This window comes from Arachis ipaensis, chromosome B02, assembly GCF_000816755.2.
Source record: "Arachis ipaensis cultivar K30076 chromosome B02, Araip1.1, whole genome shotgun sequence".
NCBI lineage: Eukaryota > Viridiplantae > Streptophyta > Magnoliopsida > Fabales > Fabaceae > Arachis > Arachis ipaensis.
The window spans coordinates 98,619,899-98,628,759 of record NC_029786.2 but is presented as its reverse complement, the minus strand read 5'-3'; positions in this window follow the sequence as shown (position 1 = coordinate 98,628,759).

The following is an 8,861-nucleotide window of genomic DNA, read 5'->3' as shown; positions in this document are numbered from 1 at the left end:
TAAAAAAAAAAAAAAAACAAGACTATAAAGGATAATCATGGCTATCTAACTTCTAATAATTTCCAAAGTTTGTAGAATAATATTAGTTAATTGCAGACAAGAATACTATCCAACCTGTCACAAATAATGTACACTACTACATGGTTATCATTATCAATATACACACAAAAGTTTGTCGTAGTTGCTATATCATAGATCTCTTGAATAGTATTAGCCTCATAAATCAAGTCTAACACCTTAATTATTATAATAATGAGTTTCTGGAAATTGTGCCCTTCATGATCCCGTGTCTTATTGTTTGGTCTTTGATACATGTTGGATCTTCCTTAATTATGTCTATTAATTCTCTAACAACTAAATGATTAGAAAGACTCCTCTCACAATATATATATACATCATTCCCTTAGACAATGCAAATAGTCATCCACACCCTCATGTAAAATATTCTCTAATTAATTAAGTTCTTATAAATTGGTGTATTTCACATTTGAGGTCCTAAATTCGTTGTTACATATATAACTATAATAATATGATTATTTATTATTTAGCTTTTCTAATCATTTTTATGCATTAAGGTTAGTTAGCTCCCTTATCATAGATTGTTATATTTACGAAGCATTTTTGGCATGAATCAATGAACCTAATTAAGCATGCAGTCCCCTTCTATTGAATAATAATAATAATGTATTACACTTCACTTGAGGAATGATGACATGACTCAGTTCTATACTTAGTTTAGAGATCAAGATATTGAAGAACTTATTATTATTAGTACCATATAATAATATTGGGAATGCCGCATTTTTTGTTGTTACCTTCATAAAGGACTATGAATGTATGTGATAATGCTTTGTTGTGATAGTTCCCATAACCTAGTTTTAGTTTCACTTTTCTCAATCCCTATTTGTCTTTTTTATTGGGATTTTATGTTTCTTTCCGAGTTGAATTCATATTATATTTGCTTCATAGGAGACAAACTTGAAACTGTTGCATCTTATGCCTTCGGTGTGGAACACCATGGCTTCCTCTTGCAATTCATGTTGCTCTAGGACATTATTTAATTAACAATATAAAAAAAATCTAATATGATTACTAATTAGTACTTTGACCTAGCTAGCTACCTATATTTGTGTATGTCCATAAAGACTTTTTACAAGAATTATTAAAGATTATGTTCAATGAATTAAAGAAAATTATATGGTACAGATCTAAATCTGTACAGATTTAAAGATTTGCTTATTTAAACCACACTTTTTAAAGCCACACTTTTCACTTAAAACCGTAGCTCTTCACAAAGAAAAGCGTCACCTAATGGAAAAAAGTAAATTAGAAAATTTAAGAGAAGAAATAATTAAGTTATCAAAATTAATAGATCAAAAATTAATGATTTTAACTAATGTTAACTGTAATGACACCGAATTCTTAAAATCAATACAAAATGATTTTTCTCAAAATCTTTATTTTACTATAAGCTTTATTGAAGGACTTCAAAAACCTGAAAAAACTTATTTTTCACACGGAATTTCTAAGAAATGTTATCATGGAAATGATTTCCCACATCTTTATTATACTTTTAACCCACAATTAAATTCTATAGTAGATATGCTTGAAGAAATACTAGTATCCATAAAATTTCAAAGAAATAAGAAAAAAGTGGAATGGATTTTATCATAGGAAATAACTTTTTAAAACTATATCATCCATTCATTCAAGAACTAACATATATAGTTTTAAAAAGTTTGCATAGTGACGTAAGCGCTTAGGTCATAGAGCACCAACAATGTAGCTGGTGCAAGATAATAAACAATGACGTAAGCAATGACGTCATAAGAAGGGTAAGGATGGGAATTGTTCATCAGACCCAACCATTATAAATAGGTTGCTTAGGCAATTGTAGAAGGCATCAGAAAATAGAAAGCAGGAGGCTAAGAGTACTCATATGCTAGGAGAGCAAGGGGGAAGCAGCCGAGGCGATTCTATAGTCTGAAGAAGAATTCCCTTAAGGGAAAAATAGTTCTAAACTCCCCTCTGGAGTTAGTATCTACAATCTCCCCTCTGGAGATAAAAAACCCTTATGTAAAATATACTAAATAAAGGAAGTTTTTCTCCAGAAAGGTACATCTTCATTCTAGTCTTTCAATTATGAATTATTTAGAAAGTTTAGAATTAACAGAAGAATCTCATTATTATAGATTAACTGCTTTATTAGATAATGAAAAACAGGCTGTTCTAAAAACAGAATTAAACCTCAAATCAAGAAACAACAGAAAGTGTAGAAATAAAAGAAGTTGTTGAAGATTTGAGAAAATATATTCAAGAAAAAGACAAACAGATAAAAAATTTTATAAACAATAATCCATGCAAAAAAGACTATTATAAACTAAAACAAGATTGAAAAACTATAAAAATCAGAATTATAAAAGTAACATTTTCAAATTATAAACTTATTCGAAGTAAAATATGAAGAGTAAAAAATTGGTATCAGAGCCAAGTTAACGATTAAGGGTAACACTTTTTCTTTAAGCAACACTTTTAGTGACACGTTTTTCAGCCACAAAAAGACAAAAATCTGTACACCCACATCTGTACACTATAAGGCCCCATGAATTAAAGCTCACTCTTTATAACAATTTACTTCAATAACATAACAAATTCAAATGAAAAAGTATTGATAATAATTATATTTCCTGGGTAATAATTAATGAAATTTTTATCTCAATATGGTTAACTTTCGGAGTAACAACGTTAAACTTTTTTTGGAAATATTTGGTAACAAAAAAAAAAATTAGCCAAAACTTGTCTTATTTAATTAACATTCATTAGTTATTGTATTTATTAATTATTACAACAATTAATGAATGTTAAATAAGATAAATTCTGATTTTTTTTATTTTTTATCTTTCTAATATTACCGATATATGAACAAAGGTTGAATAATATATTTATAATGTTGTAACTCTTTATTCTTTATATAACATAACATTCATAATTTTATATATATAATATTCATAATTACATATCTATTACATCTAAAATTGTATAATTATTCTAATGATAATTAATAAATACTAAATAAAATAACTTTAGGTTATTTAGGCTGATTTTTTATTATCTCATAAACATTATTGATACAGAAGATACTGATATTATAGAATTTAAATTTTTGTTAATATACACTAAAAAAAGTTCAATAATAAATATATTATTAAACATTTGTTAATACTTCGGTAATGCTAAAAAGACAAAAGAATATTGTGTATATTTATCATTTTATTATTGAGTCACTACAAGGAAACCGGGTGTTACCTGTGGTAAAATACCAGCCCTTTTTCCAGAGCGCTGCTGTTCGAGTGAGCTGCTGCAGTTCTTCATGCGTTTTGATGGTCCGCCTCCAATAGATCCAAAATGGTTGCCCCAAATGGCCGGCCGTTGTCCTCAACCGCCCCAAATTGGCTGATTTGTGGCGAATCCTGCTGCGAAATTTGGAGCCGCTCCAAATTAATTGAACCGAGGCGGTAATCGGCCCTTACCGCAGCAAATAACTATGGGGGGAAAGGGGTTTTGCCTCACTAATGAAATACCCAGACCAAATTAATTTTGCACCATAACCTTCAAGTATTTGGCGCAAGAACCCTTCCTCAGAGCCAAGGTATAGCAATCACTGGCCTCCTTCCCCGCCGTCCTTACCCTTCCCTCTGTCAGATCCAACTGAGTCCGCTTCATCGTTCTGTGTAGGTCAACAGGCTCCTCCCTCAGCCGTGTAGCTCCCGTGCACGAAGGTGAAGTAGAAGGGGTCGTCCGAGTTTTCTCCTTCTGCCGTGCATGTGTGTGACGTCGTCGGCGTCATCCCAATCCATCCGTCCCTGTGTCATCCTTGGCAGCCTTCTCCCCTTTGGCGGTGCTTCGTGTTCCCGATTGCAATAGACTCCTCTCTCAGTGGTATGTTCCTCTCCCTCATCCCAATTTAAGTTTCGGGGCTGTTGAGAAAACTATTCTTGTATCAATTTAATCTTTATGCTTTCTAAATTAAGACGCCAATAACCTTCCCTCTTTTTGGCGCGAACCCTAGCATAGCATAGCACCAATCGCGGGTCTCCTTCCACCACCGTTGTGACGTCGTCGGCAGCCTTCCCCCTTGCCCTTGCCCTGCTGTGTGCCGATCGCCCCCACTCCCCTCTCTCAGGTTCGTTCTTGTCCCCTCCCCCAATTTAATTTGAGTGGCTGTTCATAAATTAATTTCAACATCAATTTCATCCCTGTACCATGTGAACTTTTGGTGTCAAAAGCATGTGAGAAACGATCCTCTCCCTCGTATGTTCCAATTTCCTCTCCCAATTTAGTGAGCAGATTTGATTTTCTTTTCCCAATTTTTGAACCCCTGAGTTTTGATATATTTGTGCTTAGTGCAATTTCGTATTGGAATCCAGTTTTACACTTTGAATTTGGATTAAACTAATGTACTTCCTATGGGACTGTGTGGTTGACTAAATTAAGTAGAATCCACTTTTAGTAAGCAAGAATATCTGCCATTTTTGTGTTTCTGTGTTCCAAGTTTGCTCCTCTATTCAAAGTATGAACCTTCTGAAATAGAAACCTAATTATTATGCTCTTTGTTAGAAAGACCGAGTTGAATTGACTAAGTTAGAAATCACATCAGTTTGGTAGCATTTGGTTTCTCTCTTCTATTGCTAATGCTTCTTGTGTGGTTATTGACCAAACTGACCAATATATCACAGTGAAAGTGAGTATGGGTAACCTAATTTGGTTTTGTAGTGCAGTGTATGGAAGTCCTCAATTCAAAAAAATAAGTATATTTTTGGATCATTTGCGTTCTATTAATTCAGGCCATAATGGACCATGGCTAGCCGTTGGTGATTTTAATGAGATTGTGATGCCAGACAAGAGTATGGGTGCTTATTTTTCTTTTCATAAAGCTAGTCTATTAGCTACTACTCTAGATGACTGTGAACTCTTTGATTTTAAAGTGACTGGTAGGAGATATACTTGGTATAGAACAGTTTAGGCTGGCAGGGACTTGGCTAAAAAGTTGGATAGAGCACTGGTTAGTGAGGCGTGGATGACAATATTTCCTGAGGGTTATTCTGAAATTCTTAGCAGGTTTCATTCTGATTATTACCCTATTTTAGTTCGTTGTCATGGTGGCCTTAGAGTGAAAGGTTCTCGTCCTTTTAGGTTCCAGGCTGCGTGGGCAACACACCCTTCTTATAAATATGTTATTAGTAAGTCTTGGAATCAATGGTTTGGAGGCGTTACTAAAAGGCTTAAGTTGGTTCAACATATTTCTTTGGACTTTAACTCAAAGGTTTTTGGAAATATTTTTGTGCAAAAAAATAAGCTGAAATATCAGATTGATCAGATTCAACAGCGTTTGGAGGTTACCGATATATTGTCTTTGAGAATTAAAGAAGCTGAACTGAGGGAAGATTACAATAGGATTTTATTGCAAGAGAAACTTTTTTGGTACCAGAAATCTAGAGAGCAGTGGGTCAAGTATGGGGATAGAAACACTAAATTCTTTCATCTTCAGACTTTGGTGCATAGAAACTATAATAGAATACATGGATTATATGTTAGAGATGGTACTTGGTCTATTGATCCAGATATTCTCTAGGAAGAAGCCCTCTCTTTTTACAAGAATCTCTTTGGTAAAACGAAAGAGGTTGGGGTTGATTGTTTAGGGAATGTTTCAGTGCCCACTCTAAGCACCGAGGCTTGTGCTAAGTTAATTGACCCTGTCTCTTTTGCGGAAATCAAGTCAGCAGTATTCAGTATGAGCCCTTTTAAGGCTCCTAGTCCAGATGGCTTTCAAGCTTATTTTTTTTAAAGAATATTGGGAGATAGTAAGCACTGAGATTTGGAATATTGTCCGGAGTACTTTTTTGGGAGAGTACTTAAATTGTAGTATCATGGAAACTCTGATTGTGCTTATTCCTAAAATTAATAACCCTGCCTTTACGAAGGATTTCAGGCCTATTAGCTTGTGTAATATTGTTTATAAAATTATCACCAAAGTATTGACTAATCGACTTCGACCCTTTCTTTTAGATATTGTTAGTCCTTTACAAGGAGGTTTTATTCCTGGTCGTAGTGCTCCTGATAATATTATTGTGGCCCAAGAAATTCTGAATTTCATGAAGCACACAAAATCCAAGAAAGGTACTCTTGCTTTTAAAATTGATTTTGAATAAGCTTATGATAGGGTGGATTGGAGGTTTTTGGAGAGTATTCTCATTGCTTTTGGTTTTCCTATCATCACTGTTAATTTGATTATGAATTGTGTTCGTGCATCATCTCTTTCTATTATGTGGAATGTGAATAGATTGGATAGTTTTGCTCCTAGAAGAGGGCTTAGACAGGGTGATCCAATGTCTCCTTACTTATTTGTGGTTTGTATGGAAAGACTTGCTTGCTATATATCTCATAAGGTGGTCGAGGGTGTGTGAAAACTAGTTTCTGTCACTCAGGGTGGCCCAAAATTTTCTCATTTGATGTTTACAGATGATCTCTTACTTTTCTGTCAGGCTACAAAGAATCCGGTCCAAATGGTCATGCATTCTCTTAACATTTTTTGCAAGGCATCTGGCATGAAAGTAAATCTTAAAAAGTCTAAAGCTTTTTGTTCTAAAAATATGACTGCTCGTAGAAGAGATATTTTTACTAGTGTTTCTTCAATACATTTTGCTTTGGACTTAAGAAAATATCTTGGAGTTAACCTTAATGATTCCTGTTTTTCATTTGGTGATTGAAAAGGTGAGGGGAGATTAGCTAATTGGAAAGGAAGGCTTTTAAATAAAGTAAGGAGACTTTGCCTGATCAATTCTGTTGCAGTATCCATTCCTGTCTACCATATGCAGGTATCTTTTTTCCAAATTGGGTTTATGATAAATTGTCTTCTATGATGAGACAGTTTCTTTGGAAGGGTCAAGTCGATGGCAGAGGTCTTTCTCTTGTTAATTGGAAGATCGTGGTCACTCCAAAGAAATTTGGTGGCCTGGATGTTAGAGATCCTTCATGTGTTAACATATCTTTACTTGGTAAATTGGTTTGGCAACTTTTTCATTGTCAGAACAAGCCATGGGTTGTTCTATTGAGGGCAAAGTATCTGAGGAATGAGGGAGTTTTAGATGGCCCTGACCCTTGCAACACTTCTCATGTTTGAAAGAGTATCTCAAAGGATTTTGGTGCTCTTAAGGATGCCTTCTCTTGGTGCATTGAGTCATCACTTGATCAATCTTTTTGGTTTGAAAATTGAAGTATTAAGGGCCCAATTGCTCAAAATGTCCCTTTTGTACATATATCTGACTCTGATTTTACTATCAGAGACGTTTGGAAAGATGGTCAACGAAATCTCCATGATGTTTTCTCTAACATTCCAGAAGATGTCAAACAACGTTTGAATACTTATAATCTGGATTTGAATGCTGGAGAGAGTTCGGGTTGGTTGTGAGGTGTGGCACTTCTAGACTCTACTCAGCTAGGAGTGGATACAATTAGCTAGCCAAAAGAAAGTTTGATTGGAATGAGCGTGATAATTAGTTGTGGGTATGGCGACTGCATATTCCTGAGAAGTACAAGTTCTTGATTTGGCTCAGTCTTCATAACGCTATTCCTACGACAGAGTTTCATTTGGGTCGTGACTTAGCTTTATCTAGCACTTGTCATCGGTGTCAAAATGGTTCTGAATCCATTCTTCATTGTCTTCGGGAGTGCCCTAGTGCCAAGGAGGTCTAGAACCTTTTAGGTCTGTATTTAGATAACTTAGATTTACGTAATTGGCTCTACAGAGGCGCAAGAAGTGGAGATGTTTTTCTTTTCTTTTCGACCTTCTGATGGATTTGTAGAAGCAGGAATCATGACTTATTTAATACAGATGACTCTTGGAGTGCTAGTAAAGTAGTGAGTTTGATTCGTAGTTCAGTAAGCGAGTTCCACACTATTTTTGCTATGCATCAATCTTTGTCTCTTCCTTCGTTTTGTTTGCATTGGGTTCCACCTCCAGTTCATTCTGTTAAATTGAATTGTGATGCTAGTTTTTTTGCTCCTTTTGGCTATGCTGGTTTTGGTTGTATCATTCGCAATTCTGATGGATGTTAGTTGAAAGGTTGCACTGGGAAAGTCGAAGTGTGCAGTGTTATTTTTGCTGAATTGTATGCGATTTGGAGAGGTTTACTTCTAGTTTGGGATAGTAGATTTTGTGAGGTTATTTGTGAAACAGACTATTTAGAAGCTCTTTTCTTGGTAAATCAAAGAATGCTTGGTAAGGATATTCCGCAATGGGATTTGGCAAAGCATATACAGGAGGTTATGAATTGGAATTGGAGAGTCTCTATTCTTTTAATTCAGAGAAATGCAAATAGTGTTGCAGATTGTATGGCTAAAGCAACTGTTTCTGACGCGGACATTCACTCGAATTGGAGTCAACCATGGAGTGATCGAGCTTCAATATCTAATAGATTTAGATATGAATCTAGTCAATTAATTTGGTTTTTTCTCTGTTTTTTTCTTTCTTTCTTTTCTGTTTAGTCAAACAAAAACATACAAATTTTCAATTATAATACGATAGATTTTTTTTAACCATACTTAATATTTTCTTTGAAAAAAATGGTTTTCCAAAAAATTAAAAGAAGATTTCGACCGAATTAGTTTTCATTGAATTAATGAACTTTAATTTGGGAATTAATAGTTTAGGCAAAATAAAATCAATTTGGGTTAGTTTAATCACTAGAAAATAGAATATTTGTAACAAAAAATTTGTAATAAATTTAAAATTGTTACAAAAAAATAATATTTTGTAACAATAATATGTGATTGTTACAAAAGAATAATGTTTTGTAACAACA